This window comes from Pithys albifrons, chromosome 2 (assembly GCF_047495875.1).
Source record: "Pithys albifrons albifrons isolate INPA30051 chromosome 2, PitAlb_v1, whole genome shotgun sequence".
In the NCBI taxonomy this organism is placed as follows: Eukaryota; Metazoa; Chordata; class Aves; order Passeriformes; family Thamnophilidae; genus Pithys; species Pithys albifrons.
In genome coordinates this window covers 108,450,162-108,464,222 of record NC_092459.1, presented here as the reverse complement: position 1 = coordinate 108,464,222, position 14,061 = coordinate 108,450,162, and the positions used below count along the sequence as shown (strand labels likewise).

Sequence of the window (14,061 nt, the reverse complement as noted above, 5' to 3'; positions counted from 1 at the left end):
TCCTCATCCTTGGAAAGAAGTCCTTTGGGGTGTGCCTGCTCCCTTTCATCTCATTTCCTCTAGCTGGAAGATCCCAGCCTCACAAGCACAGTGCTGAGTATATTTTAAATGACTCATTAATGTTTGCATACAAATGCCAGATGCTTTCTTTCTTAAATAAATAAACAAACAGAAACCTCAAACACCCTCTGAGAGATGGAACATTTTTCCTAAAGTGAAGGCTACAGTGGTTGCTTGTGCAGGACCATGGAAGAAGGTTCCCTGCACTCCCCAAAATCCTACTTTATAAAAATTTCTCCTCCCTTCCTCAACCCTTCCCCTGCCATACATGTCATCCAGACTCTGGGGAGGGGTGGAGGTACTGAGAAATGTCAGAGCTGCTTATTTCCTCCTGCAGCACCTGGGAGGAAGGGATTTTGGAGGGTGACAGCAGAACACAGCTGATGGACTCAATGGGAAATTAAGTCCTGTGATTTCCCAGTCCTGGCAGTTCTCAACTTTGCTACACAGTTCCCATCTTTACATCATGAAAATGGCAGTGTTACACAAGGGATACCTGAGATAAACAGTGAGTGTGCAAAAATGGGCAATGACAGATTTTGGAGTCAAAATGCACAGATTCAAAATTGCTGGGAAGGTGAGAGCAGTGAGAATTGGTCTCTCTCTGTTTGCTCCACAAGCTTTACTCCCCTGTGTCAGCTGTCATGAGAAGGAAATGCCCACTGCTCCATGTACATACAGCATCTTTCTTGTGGGGGCCTGTTCACACACACTGAACTGAATCCACATCAGCAATTGCCAGAAAATTTTAAATAAAAACAGGGAAGTGTATAGTCCTTTTATGTCATGTGCAAAGGCTACTGAAGGCAAGAGGGATTCAGGTGAGTGCTCCATGAGATGTGACTGGAATACGTTTCCTCTGAAGTGCTCTAATCACAATAGTAATGTATTCCTTTTTTTTCCCCTAAGACTGGGAAATCACATTTTAGTGCCTGCCACAGGACTGTCAGGATCAGCATTTCAAGTAGCAATTCAGCCTTTATCAACATTCAACAGCATTGTAAGTCAGGAATAATTAATGTAACATTAACACAGAGTTATCAGGAAAGGTAAGCCTGTAAGCATTCACCATCAGATTCATTTAGCATTTCCTGCAATAATGCCATCAGCAGGAAGTTATTTTCCATAAATGTCATCTTCAGTGGGATGTTCCAGGGAAGCCAGGAGCAGTTCAGGTGTGCCAGCGCTGTACCTGCCACCTTCAGGCTCTTCAGTGCCCTCCTTAGAGCATTGTCTTGGAAAGTTGCTTTATGTATCTGTGTCAAAACAAAAAGAAATATTTCTGTAAACCACACAAACATTTGCCATGATATATACTAGATTAATATAAATTATAGGGATAGACAGATAGATAGATCTTACATACAGTCTATAGATAAATGACAGATGAGAGTCTATAGGACTGATAGATAAGAGTTTACAGAGCCATATTTTTGTATTTATACAGATATATGTATGTGAAAGGATACGTAAAATCAAATTCATATATCCATTCAGTAGAACAGGGAAATACACTGCGGCTCTCACCAAAACTTTCTTTTTAATGGACACATCAGACAGTGTAATGTGTACTGTGCTAAGCCACAGCAATATACATATAGATACATATCAAAATACATAAATTGATATGAATTCAGTCCAAGGTTTTCCTCATACCAGAGGAAGATAGCTAATTTTTTTAACATCTGGAAAGGATTTACTGTCTTTGAGGACAGACAAGGGGTTAATTCCTGCATTCCTGTTCCCTCCATCTCCAGGGCTACTCCAGCAGAGCCGAAGGAAAAAGGAGCCTGGATGAGGGGGTTTGGCTGAGCAGGGCTGCAGTAAATATCCAGTGGGATTTTCAAACACACCAAGGCTGCTCCCTTACACTGACAGTCAGGAGTGAGGTGCCCAGGCACGCTAGAAAATCCCTGTAGCTCCTTAAGTCTCACTTGTAACAGCATGGTACATGTGACAGAGCATTGAATTTCAGTTGAACTGGGACACCTGGATCCAGTAAGTTCCAGAGAAGCCCTGCACCAGCACGCACTCAGTGCTGCAGGACTGGGACATGAGCCCTGGGCTGTATCCGTGCCACAGCCTGGTTGTTATCATTGAGCTCACTTGAATCATTGAATCATAGAATGGTTTGAGTTGGAAGGGACCTTAGAACTCACTTAGTTCCAACCCCCTGAGATGGGCAGGGACACCTTCCACCAGGCCTGGTTGCTCAAAGTCCTATCCAGCCTGGCCTTGAACAATTCCAGGGATGAGGCATCCACAATTTTTCAGGACAACCTGTTCCAGTGCCTCACCACCCTTCTTCCTCATATCTTACCTAACCCTGCCCTCTGCCAGTTTAGAGCCATTTCCCCCTGGCCTATCACTACATATCCTTGTTAAAAGTACTTTTCCAGCTCTCTTTCCCCAGCTGCCACGATTGCTCCACAACTGGGGTGCAAAGAACAGGGAACAAAGAACATGCACGTAGATGCAGCAAACCTTTGCTCTGCAAGATAAGCCCCAAAGCCCAGACGCTGCAGCATCAATTACAGTGCTGATGTCAGCAGAGTGCAGGGAAGTAGGTGAAGGATCAAGACTGACTCAGGATAGAAGACACCTTAACCCTATGCTAAAAGCCTGAAGCAGTGGAGAGAGTGTCTGCTATGAGCTCCTTGCCATGTATGGGGCTTTAACTGCATCAAATATGTCTTGAACAAGCACCATATCTGTCTTTAAAACAAAGAAGAGCTTTTCCTATGAATAAAATAATGTTAAAATTCTGCTGCTTGGAATTATGTCTAGAAAGGCAGTTTCAACACACTGCCTCTTTCTGGGACCTGCAAAGAAGTTTGATGGCCACAGAGACATTTCTGTGTGAGATGGTCTCATTGCTGCAGGGATGTGAGCGAGTCAAGCCAGCCTGCTGCAGCTTAGGATGCCACACTCCCAGTGAATCCCTGTCCCACAATTCCTCAGCGAGTGCCTTGCTTGTTTGACTGTATACAGGCCAAATGCTATAGAAAAATGTAAATATTTTAATGGCCTGGTTTGCTTAAAAGCCTAGGAGGTTGTCTGTCTAAGGGAAAAGGAATGCTATGCACACACACAACAGAACAAATGTAATGAAAGACAGAACCCAGAGGTGTTCTTTAACCCAGAGATGGAGGGCTTCGCATTGTTGAGGAGCAGCACAAAGAGAGCACGAAAGTCGAGATAACACAATTAATAATGAACTCTCCAACACAAAGCACTGCCAGCATTACCATGACCTCACTCTACTCTCATGGGCAGAATACAGCCTGCCTTTACAGAGCTATTCACTCATCTCATCTTGCTTTTGAGACTCCGGCCAAGTGCCCAGTTCACTCTGTACTGCTGGAGGGTTATGGTGTGACAGAGCCAGGCTTGTCTCAGAGGTGAGCAGGGGAAGGACAGAAGCTAAATATCCACAAGATGGAAGATGGGGAAATCCATTTAGGTACTAGGAAAAGTGTTTTCACCATGAGGATGGTCAGACATTGGAGTATGGTGCAGAGAGATGGTGGGCCCCCTGTTCTTGGAGATATTCAAACATTAACTGCACACAGCCCTGAGCAACTTGATTCAGATGGAGATCCCTTGAGCCAGGGTTGGAGTGGGGACACACAGAGACTCCTACCAGCCTCTGTTATCCTGTCATTCATTGTAAAGAAAGTACTTATCACTCTTTCTTCTCTTGCATACCTCATGTGTCAGCATATCCACGTGGACTGGCTCTTGCAGACACCAGATCCACTGTACTGGCTGACTGAGCCTCTGGCCAAGTGATATCTAGGAAATACATAACTGGCCCTAGGATTTGCATTGAACTGGGTACAAGTTACTTTAAAGACCAACTTCATTTTGTCAAAGTTAGGAGTCCACAAAATAGAACTGAAATTTAGTGCTTACAAAGCGAAGACCAGGAGACGGTGACCTTTCATCACCCTGGCACAGAAGTTGCAAAGGGTGGTCTACAGAAAAAGGACCTCCTTTGCAGCCACCAATTTGGTTTATTTTTGCCATCACTAAGCCAAGGAAGTTATACCAACTCTGATGGATAACTTCTGCTTGCCTTGCACATCCTTTCCAGAGAAGACACCCCCTCCCGCACACACTCAGCTAACTGCTGAGTTCTGAATGGGACATGGGAGGAAACACAAAGAGCTCCAGCAAGTCAGCTTTCTGACTCCTCTCCCAGCCCCAGGCAGCTGCAGACACTGGAGAGCAGCAGTTTGATGTCAGGGCATAAAACAGCTAGCAGTGCTGCTTAGAAATCACCCCCAGAGCCCAGAGTGCCCAGCCTGGTCCTGCATGGTGATGACCTCCACTCACCTGGGGAACGTGAGGGCTTGAATAGTCACAAAACAACCAAAAAAATACACTTCATGAAACAAAATCAATGAAAGTCCAGAGATGAAGTCCCCAGGCTGACACCACAGAGAGTTGTCAGTAACTGCAGGTTACACCTCTTTCAGCACAAGTCTTAACAAAAACCCATCCCAGTGGGAAGCGCAGCCTCCAGCTGAGAGCTACCAGTGCAGCAGAAGAATCACTGCTTGCTGTCAATGCAGCAAGATCTTGCATCTCTTCAGCAGTAAGATCACAGGCAGCCAGCACCTCCACCAGCTGACTAAAACATCCAAAGCAGCCTAGATCTGCCTCACCCTGCTCTGTCTTTAAACATCATCTTCACATCAGCTCTGAAATCATAATTTACATTTATGTTGTATCTCCTGCCTTTTCAGATGTTCCTACCCCAGCCAGGCACAACCTCTGGCACGGGAAGCTGTACACTGGAATGTAGCTCCAGTGCAGCCAAGAAAGCTACACGAGGTGTGAAAACTTCTGGAAGAGAGCCCAGATGTAATACCAAATAAGAAGTAAGAGAGGTAAGACCTGTACAAAGCTTGGCAGAATCCTAATGCAGCCAATTTCTCTAGGTACATTTATTTAATTGTACCTTTTCATATCCTCGGTACTTGTGAGGTTCAGGTTTAACCCAGGGGAAAGAAGAAAGACTTAGGAGGATGGATAAAAGCCCATCTAAAATAGTAAAGCCATTTTTATAGCTAAACATTAAAACTATTTCAAATTGTTCCCTCCAATATAAATACTATAATTATGTTAAATGTAAGTCTATTTCTCCCCAAGTCGTGGGCTTGTCTGCATGCTTGAAAAAAGGAAGCAAGTAGACAAGGTTTAGGTGAGCCAGGATGAAAGCACAAACATACCAGCTAATTTAAATTGCAGAGGCACAGCAGCCCAGCTGCTCTCTTGACACCTCCAGCCACTGGGAGACCCATCTCTAGGCTTTAAGTCCAAAACTGTGCCACTAGAGTAAATCCTCAGCATGTTTTCCTTTTGACTCTGGGGCTCGCAGTGATTTGTTGCTCCCTGACAAACAACCCAATCCTTCAAACCTGGGAGACAGCTCCTCTGCCCCCTCTGGTGCACTGCTGCCTCCTTCCCTTGCTCCTCCAGCAACTCCTGCTCCTCTCCACCAGGACCCTGCCGTGTCTCACAGCACAGGGAAAGCCAATCCTTTCCCCTTCAGCAGCAGCCTCTTTGCTCATCCAGTAGGGGTTTGAATTGGTCTGGCTGCTCTGGGGGCATCTTTAAGTGTATAGGAATCAAGAAAGGCTTCTGAGAGCTGAAAACAGCTGCAGCAAGCAGCCAGCACAACCTGTGAAGGGACCCATGGACCTGTAATTGCCCAGCTGGGAGCCTTTTTCCTTGTGCCTTTTCAGTGGCCTCACTCCCCTTTCCTGCAGTTTCTGGCCTCAGTTGCAGCCACATGTGAACAATGCACCTTGTGTGCACGTTTCCCATTTAGTGCACAGACTTGTAAAACACTTCGAATATGTGCTTTACAAGCATTCTGGTTTGGACTGGAATTGTTCCACTCATAGCTGAGCGAAGGTGAACTGGTTGGAGGTGTTCATGGAGGGCAAGGTGGGAGCTGACAGGCAGGGTTGGAGGCTCTCATGTCACTGGTAGCTCCACCATCTGCCACTGCAGCCCATGAGAAGCAACAACAAAACAACACAAGCTGGGCACAGAGTGGCTGGAGAGCAGCCAGGCAGAAAGGGACCTGGGAGTTTGGATTGACAGGAGGCTGAACATGAGCCAACAGAGTGCCCAGGTGGCCAAGAAGGCCAATGAGATCCTGGCCTGTATCAAAAAGAGCGTGGCCAGCAGGACCAGGGCAGTGATCCTTCCCCTGTACTCTGCGTTGGTGAGGCCACACCTTGAGTACTGTGTTCAGTTCTGGGCCCCTCAGTTCAGGAAAGATCTTGAGGGGCTGGAGCGGGTCCAGAGAAGAGCAACAAGGCTGGTGAAGGGACTGGAGCACAAGTCCTGTGGGGAGAGGCTGAGGGAGTTGGGGTTGTTTAGCCTGGAGAAGAGGAGGCTCAGAGGTGACCTCAGCACTGTCTACAACTACCTGAAAGGATGTTGTAGCCAGGTGGGGATTTGTCTCTTCTCTCAGGCAACCAACAGTAGGACAAGAGGGCATGGGTTTAAGCTGTGCCAGGGGAGGTTTAGGTTGGATATCAGGAAGAAGTTCTTTACAGTGAGAGTGGTCAGGCATTGGAATGGCCTGCCCAGGGAGGTGGTGGATTCTCTGACCCTGGAGGTTTTTAAGGTGAGACTGGACGTGGCACTGAGTGCCATGATCTAGTAATCAAAGTGGCGTTGGATTAAGAATTGGACTTGATGATCTCGGAAGTCTCTTCCAACCCAACTGATGTTCTATGAACACCATTTCTCCTCCCTCAGCTGGCTTCAGCCCCAGCAAAGCAGCCCCACTTCCAAGGGTGAAACATTTTGAGGATAAGAAATGTTTAGATTTGGTCAAAAGCAGAAGCAACCAAAAGCCACTGTAGCATTTGAGCCAAATTATTTGTGACCTTTTCTCCCCCTTAAAAATGGAAAGAAATACTACAAGAAACAGAGGAGGAGAAAACAATGACTTTTTGATTAAACTGAATCATGGGGATAAACAATACCTGATGATTGTATAACAGAAATATATTCTAAAAGAGAATTCTCATGAAAATCAATGTTCAAATGAGAAGCATCAGGTAGCCCATTTGGATATCATTTTAGATCCCTAAGTTCCAAGCGCTCAAGTAACTGCACTAGATAAATAATCCAAAGTCCAGTTCCTTACTCAACTTTAATAAAGTTTCAATTGGAAAACATAATATAAATTTCCTGTCCTAAAAAAGGCTACCACATGCAATTAAAGCAGTGGGGGAAGGAGGCAGTACTCTACTCTGCATCTGATCAGGAAGACTGCTATGCTTTGATTTTATGGACATATATTACAAGATGATGTAATCTCCACTTCAAGTGCTGACAAAACACACTTAATCACAGCTGTAAGGATTTTTTTAAGGAGTTCTTGCTACAGTGTAAGTGCAGAGAAATGTTTCAGAGCTCTCCAGAAAGCTTAGCTAAGATGATTTCTTAACAGGTTGAAGTAATGTATAAGGTTTTTTTCCACTTCAGAAACACCTTGTCCCTGCTAGAAGCAGCTCAAGGATCCCAAGTTTGTTCTGAACTGCTCTATACCACAATTCTATCAGCTGCTAAAGCAAGTCAGCACTAAGTGATGCTTCCACATCTGTATCCACAGCACAGCAGGCCTCGTGGCACTCAGTGGGATGTGCCTGCTGGACTGTCCCTCAGGAGACAGGCATGGTCATGGCCACAGGATCACGGCTCCCAACTGCTTCCCCGTTCCCAGCTATGCTGGTACCATGGCCATAACTCTCCCTGGCTGTCAGCACCAACAGAGGGAGGGAATTGCTGCACCAGCAGCAGCAGTGCCATGGTCAAACCCTGCCCTCCTCCAAGGAGCAGGAGACAAGGTGCTGAGTCTGCTCTCTTTCTGGGTGAGGTCTCAAATCGCCTCTTGGGCTGTTTCTTTCATTAGGACAGCTTAGTGATGACTCTCCCTCCGTGCATGAAGCCAACACCTCCTCCCTCTCTTTCCTGGAAAGGCTGCATTTCTCAGCTGCACCTCTGCCTGCAGTGACGCACTGGTGAAAGGCTCCTCAAGACACTTAGGAAAAAAGAAAGCTCATCCAACTGCTGCCCAAATCCTCTGAGTTCTGAGGCTAGAAAGATTTGGGGTGGAAGCTGTGAATCAGGGCTTGAAGTTGCATCAGACAGGGCACTCTCAGCACTGCATATGTACTTTGGCTCACCAAAGGTGTACAGAGAGATGCCAGAAATAGCTTGGAGGTCTCACTTTAGGGTTTTTTTTTCTTCCTCCCCATGAATGTTTTCTTTTAGTCCAGTCATTTCATCTGTCTCTCACATCTACTTGCTATAGCATCCTTTTTTTTTTTACTTTTATTTCCCAATACCAATTCCTGGGAACTCCAAAAGGTGAGGCCCTCCACAGCTTTCAAAATGACACTTCTCTTGGCATACTGATTACCAATACTGCCACTGCACTCCACGTGCAAAAACAGGTTTCTGAGAATGGGAACACTCATAAATAAAACACTATTGGCTCAGCAGACTTATATTTCCTAGCCACACTTGAAAAAAACCCATGCAAAAGTTCTCCCCTATTCCCCTGAAAATTATGGCAATACCTTTATTTTGGCATTTATTTCCCTTCTGCTTCTCTCTTCTCCACACCCAAATGTCAACATTAGAATTTACAACCTTCACAAAACATGTTTCCAAGTGTTTTGCTGCTCTCTTAAAATGAGCTTTCCAACCATACACTGGCCATAGCCCAAATATATACCCTGATGGCTTTACAAAAGGATAGGGAAGAAACCTTCTTTTTCTCATCTCTACCTAAATATTTTTCCTCAAAACCAGTCAACAGCTTGAACAACAAATGATGGCACATAGAATTATGTAAATAAGTGAAGCTCATATCAATTAACCTTATCAGCAGAGAGAGGAAAACAGTGTGTGTGTGTGTGTGTGTGTGTGTGTGTGTGTGTGTGTGTGTGTGTCTGTGCACAGGCAATATTACAGTAAATAATTTCATTGCAGAAGTGAAATGGGGTAGCCTGATAACCTGAGGGATCCAAAGCAAGGTCACCTGGGCAAACACTTTACCCTCCCTGCACATTTGCCTTGTGCCAGAGCCTCACATTTCAAATCCCATGCCATTTTCCCCCATCCCAGATAATTCAATGCTCAGCAGAGGTGGCACTAACTGAATAAAATATTATTCAACCTTTGACCCTCATCACTGTTTGCAGCTTTGTGCCTTACACACTGTGCAGGGCCAGCACTTCTCTGAACTCAGAACTATTCACTTACCACACTGCTCAGTGAGGTGCCTATCACAGGGATCCTGAGTGCTTGCAAGCTCTGATGACTGTAACCATGGAACTACTCAACGGAACAAAGGAAGGGTACCACTTCTTATTTAGATGTGGAAGTGACCACAGACATGGACAGAAGTACCCTTTTATTTCAGTGACTAATTTGGGATTTTTAGAGACTGACACTTCAGAGGTGATCACATCCAGTAACTTGGGTTTTTTTTAAATTCTATCTATCTATCTATCTATCTATCTATCTATCTATCTATCTATCTATCTATCTAATGACAATATGTATCATTCCTATTACCTCCACCCTGCCTTTCCAGGAAGGGAAAGATCAGTGATGCCTTTGCCTGGTGATGAGATGGCTATTCTCTCTAGGAGCTGACTCTGTTGATGCTTTTGCATGGTCACCTCAGCATGGGTTGCAAGCAGCTCTTGACCTCCCTGGGGTCCTCCTGCCCTGTTACCATAGCACATGGAAGAGCTGGGGAACAGCAGACTGCACTTGCACTCCAGGCTGTGACTTGGCTTCCAGTTTAAGGGATGAAATTCAAAATGCTAATCCCAATCCAGAAAGCCACCAGTGCACTGGGGTCAATTAGCTCTGCAGTTGCCTTGACATGGATGCCCCACGGCGACAGGCTTGGAAAATGTTTGCCTGCCCCAGTCACAGATTTTCTGGGAGCAGGAGAATAAGCTCCTTTGCCTTCAGCTGAACTGGATTGCCTTTAGACAGCCCTGGAAGGGCTGGCTCATCTCCAAACAGCACTGACATCACGAAGGCCATTTCTTTTTCCCATGAATTTTGAGTCATGCCCCAACATGGCTCTTCATTTTCCCTTTGCCATAAAGTTGAATTTCTTACTAAGGCATTTTAGGTAGGAGTTCAGTTAGAATGGAGCAGGCTGTGCCACTCCTGAGTTGGCAGGAAACAACAGTCCCTAGACACTAACATGATGGACATGTCGACACGGAGAAACGTATGGTACCAATTAAGACAGTATCAACAATTATGCAGAACACAGTTGAGTGGATTAATTTGTTGCCTGGAGTAAAGGCTGCCAGAACGAAGCTGGCTGTCAAGAGACACGCTTTCATCTTGCTTGCTGCCTGCTGCCAAATATTATGAAGCCCATGTGCACCAAGGATGATCACTGGGTTTCTTTTTCCAATCTTGAATCAGAGGGGGCACAACCAATTAATGTCTCTCCCTGCTGCCTTCTTCTTCCATGTAAAAAAAAAAATCAAACCAAAGCTGCATTTGAAAAAAATCCCCAAATGACCATTTATTCCCAAAAGACTAAAATAAGAACTAAAAAATGGCTGGGAAAGGATAGCTCTTTTATTGCTCAAAGAGATGGTATTTTACTGAGGGGCTGATGCAATAACTCCTTTGTCAAACACACTTTTTCCCAGTTCTCTAAGCAGAGATGAAAAATGGTTAAATCATCTGTGTGATTTTTTTTCCAAATTGCTATTTTTACACTGACCAGAAGGAGAGTTACACACTCTCTGTCTCTTTCTTCCCACCCATTCCATGCCAAGAAAGATGCAAGATTACCTCTAGCAAGTTGTGACTAAGTTCTCCTGCCTTGCCAAACACCGTAAGAACAAGCAGCTGATTTTCTCTAAAAACCACCTTATGTTTGCAACATTCTATGTAGGTCTATGGCTGTCAGAGTATTAAACAGCAAAGAAAAAACTAGGACTTGCAAATAATCACTTGCTGCAGTAATAAGCAGCAGCATTTGAATTCCTGCTAAAGCTTTGTACCAGCTGTGCTTTGTCCCAAAATCCAATTAAAAAAAAATCTGTTTAAGCTTGTTCCTACAACATGAAGAATATTGAACTACTCTTGGTAAACTCTGCTGTTGCCTCCAGTGCATCTGGTCCCACACCAGGCTTTCATTTCTCCATATTTAGCCTTGTTAAACTACAGCATGCCTACCTGAGATATAAATTACCTTGAGGCTTGGACAAGCGCCATCCTGAGTAAGAAAACTATTCATAACACTGCACTCCTTAATTTAATGCAGGCAAAAGTCCCCTGCCCACTTTACAACACAGCACATGCTGATGACAGTTGTTGATGGAGAAATCCAGTTTTAACCCAACATTCCCAGTAAACACATTGTTCTCTGAGTAGCATAGCCATGAAATCTGTTCTTTTTCTGAAGGTTGATAGCCTGCATGCCTCAGTCTCTGAGACATTTATAGACTATTTGCAGTTTGGCAATGTTCCCATCACAAAACCTTCCAGATCCTTCCTATTATCTTTATTTCTACTACTACTGCTTAAGTAAAGAAGCTGGAAGCTGCAGGGTTCCAGAAAGTACCTCCTCCTCTGACCAGGCATGAGACTGCCCTTCCTTAGGGAACATACTCATATCCAGCTCTGATGATGATTTTCAGGAAAAAGTGTTTTTCAGGTCTTTCCTCCTTGGACAAACCTGATCAAAATTACTCAACACTTAACAGAGCTTTCTAGGGTAGAGAATGAGAGGACAATAAAGAGATCAGATTAACACAATCCATATCTGCTATGTGTACATGCAATTCCTATCTGGGCTCTCCCCTGCTATGTTTGCCTCCAGCAAACTGTTCACCAGGTGGTGTGTATGAAGTCTGAGGGTCTAATTAGCAATTAATTGCTGATACTGCACAGGTATCAAGGGGCACTTAACAGGATACTGAGCCTTCAGAGAGGCACTTCATGCTTCCCACCAGTGTCTCATCCCCTGCAGTGAGGAATGGGAAGGAATCTTCACAGCTACTTCCAACACCTCCACCAAACCCTTGTGTATTTCTGACTGCTTTGCCCCATTTTTCTAACTTAGGACTCATTTTTCTTTATTTCAAGAGCTGTGTGTCCAAGGTTGTTATCTTCCCTGTGCATAGGTCCAACATTCTACAAAGGAAAAGATAAAATCTCAGAAGGCACTTCCTGCAAAGTTATTCCTGCAGCCAATAATCTTCTGCCTGCTGCCAGGCACACCATCTTCCAAGGGAACACCAGCCCCCATGGGCAATATCCCCCCTCCATGGAAGGAGAAAGGCAGTTCTCACAGCACAGGGGCACAGTTCTCACAGCACAGGGGTGACAGGCCCTCCCTTAGGTGGCTTCCCCCAGTCAGAAGCTCTGTCCAGCATACAGCAGCTCTTAGAATCATAGAATCGATCGGGTTGGAAAAGACCTCTGAGATCGTAAAGTCCAACCCTTGGTCCAACCCCAGTCCCTTTACCAGATCATGGCACTCAGTGCCACATCCAATCTCAGCTGAAAAACCTCCGGGGATGGGGAATCCACTCCCTCTCTGGGCAGCCCATTCCAATGCCTGATTACTCTCTCTGGAAAGAATTTTTTTCTGATCTCCAACTTCAATTTCCCCTGGCAGAGCTTGAGCCCGTGCCCCCTTGTCCTATTGCTGAGTGCCTGGGAGAAGAGACCAACCCCCACCTGGCTAGAACTTCCCTTCAGGTAGTTGTAGACAGTGATGAGGTCACCTCTGAGCCTCCTCTTCTCCAGACTAAACAACCCCAACTCCCTCAGCCTCTCCCCACAGCACTTGTGCTCCAGTCCCTTCACCAGCCTTGTTGCTCTTCTCTGGACCCGCTCCAGCCCCTCAAGATCTTTCCTGAACTGAGGGGCCCAGAACTGAACACAACACTCAAGGTGTGGCCTCACCAACACAGAGAACAGATCACTACCCTGATCCTGCTGGCCATGCTATTTTTGATACAGGACAGGATCCCATTGGCCTTCTTGGCCACCTAGGCACACTGTTGGCTCATGTTGAGCTTCCTGTCAATTAGTACCCCAAGGTCCCTTTCTGCCTGGCTGCTCTCCAGCCACTCTGTGCCCAGCCTGTAGCACTGCATGGGGTTGTTGTGGCCAAAGTGCAGGACCCGGCACTTGGCCTTATTGAACTTCATTCCATTGGAATCATCTTCATGTCCACAGAGTTCCCCAAAGCACACAGATGCCTCCTGCCGTCCAGTGCTGCTCCCAAGGGGCTCTGCCCCACAGCTCCGTCTCATCTGCTGTTTCCAGATGATCCTGACACAGCCAAAGGGGCAGAGAGGACCAGAAGGAATGCCAAGGAGAACTGAGGAAGGTCAAAACAGGACAGGATAAATTGTATCCATTCAGACACGCCAAAACTTGATTTTTTCCTCAATTAAACTTCTAAACATCTACATCATTAAGAATGTTGATGAGGGCGAAAAAAACTTATTCCCTCTTCTTTTTCCTCCTGCTAACGACTGCAATAAAAACATTTTCTCAAAAACATCGTTTTCCTACCACCTTTTTTCCTTTTTTACTACCATTTTCTTTTACTATTTCTGAGATTTCCCAATATGAAATGTTTTTGGAAATGCTGAGATAGTAAAACATCCACAAAACAATAGAAAATACTAGATAAGAAAAAATAACAGCTAGACTTCATTGAGCTTCTTAGACTAAGTAGTACATGAACAAGAGGAGAAAAATGGCAAACAAGGTTCTGAAATATTTACATTATTTAAAAATTATTTACATTATTTAATAAACCCCACACACTTAAGTTTTTCTTTGAAACATGGAGATGGGTGTCTTCTGAAAAGTAAGTCAGGTTTCAGAGAAGTCTAATTTCCCTGTAGGAAATATTTTACCGAGGAGGGGGGAAAAAAGCCAGCACATTATAAT

The 14,061-nt window shown here is 45.1% G+C and overlaps 1 long non-coding RNA gene across 3 annotated transcripts in view; it reads right to left on the bottom strand.

Annotated features, from left to right (window-relative positions):
* Positions 1-1,012: 1,012 nt before the first annotated feature.
* Positions 1,013-14,061, bottom strand: part of LOC139668485 (uncharacterized) — a 34,317-nt gene continuing 21,268 nt past the window's right edge. For all 3 annotated transcript variants that reach the window (XR_011697069.1, XR_011697070.1, XR_011697068.1), the window contains exon 6: positions 1,013-1,316. This is a non-coding gene — a long non-coding RNA (uncharacterized lncRNA). The remainder of the gene's footprint in view (positions 1,317-14,061) is intronic.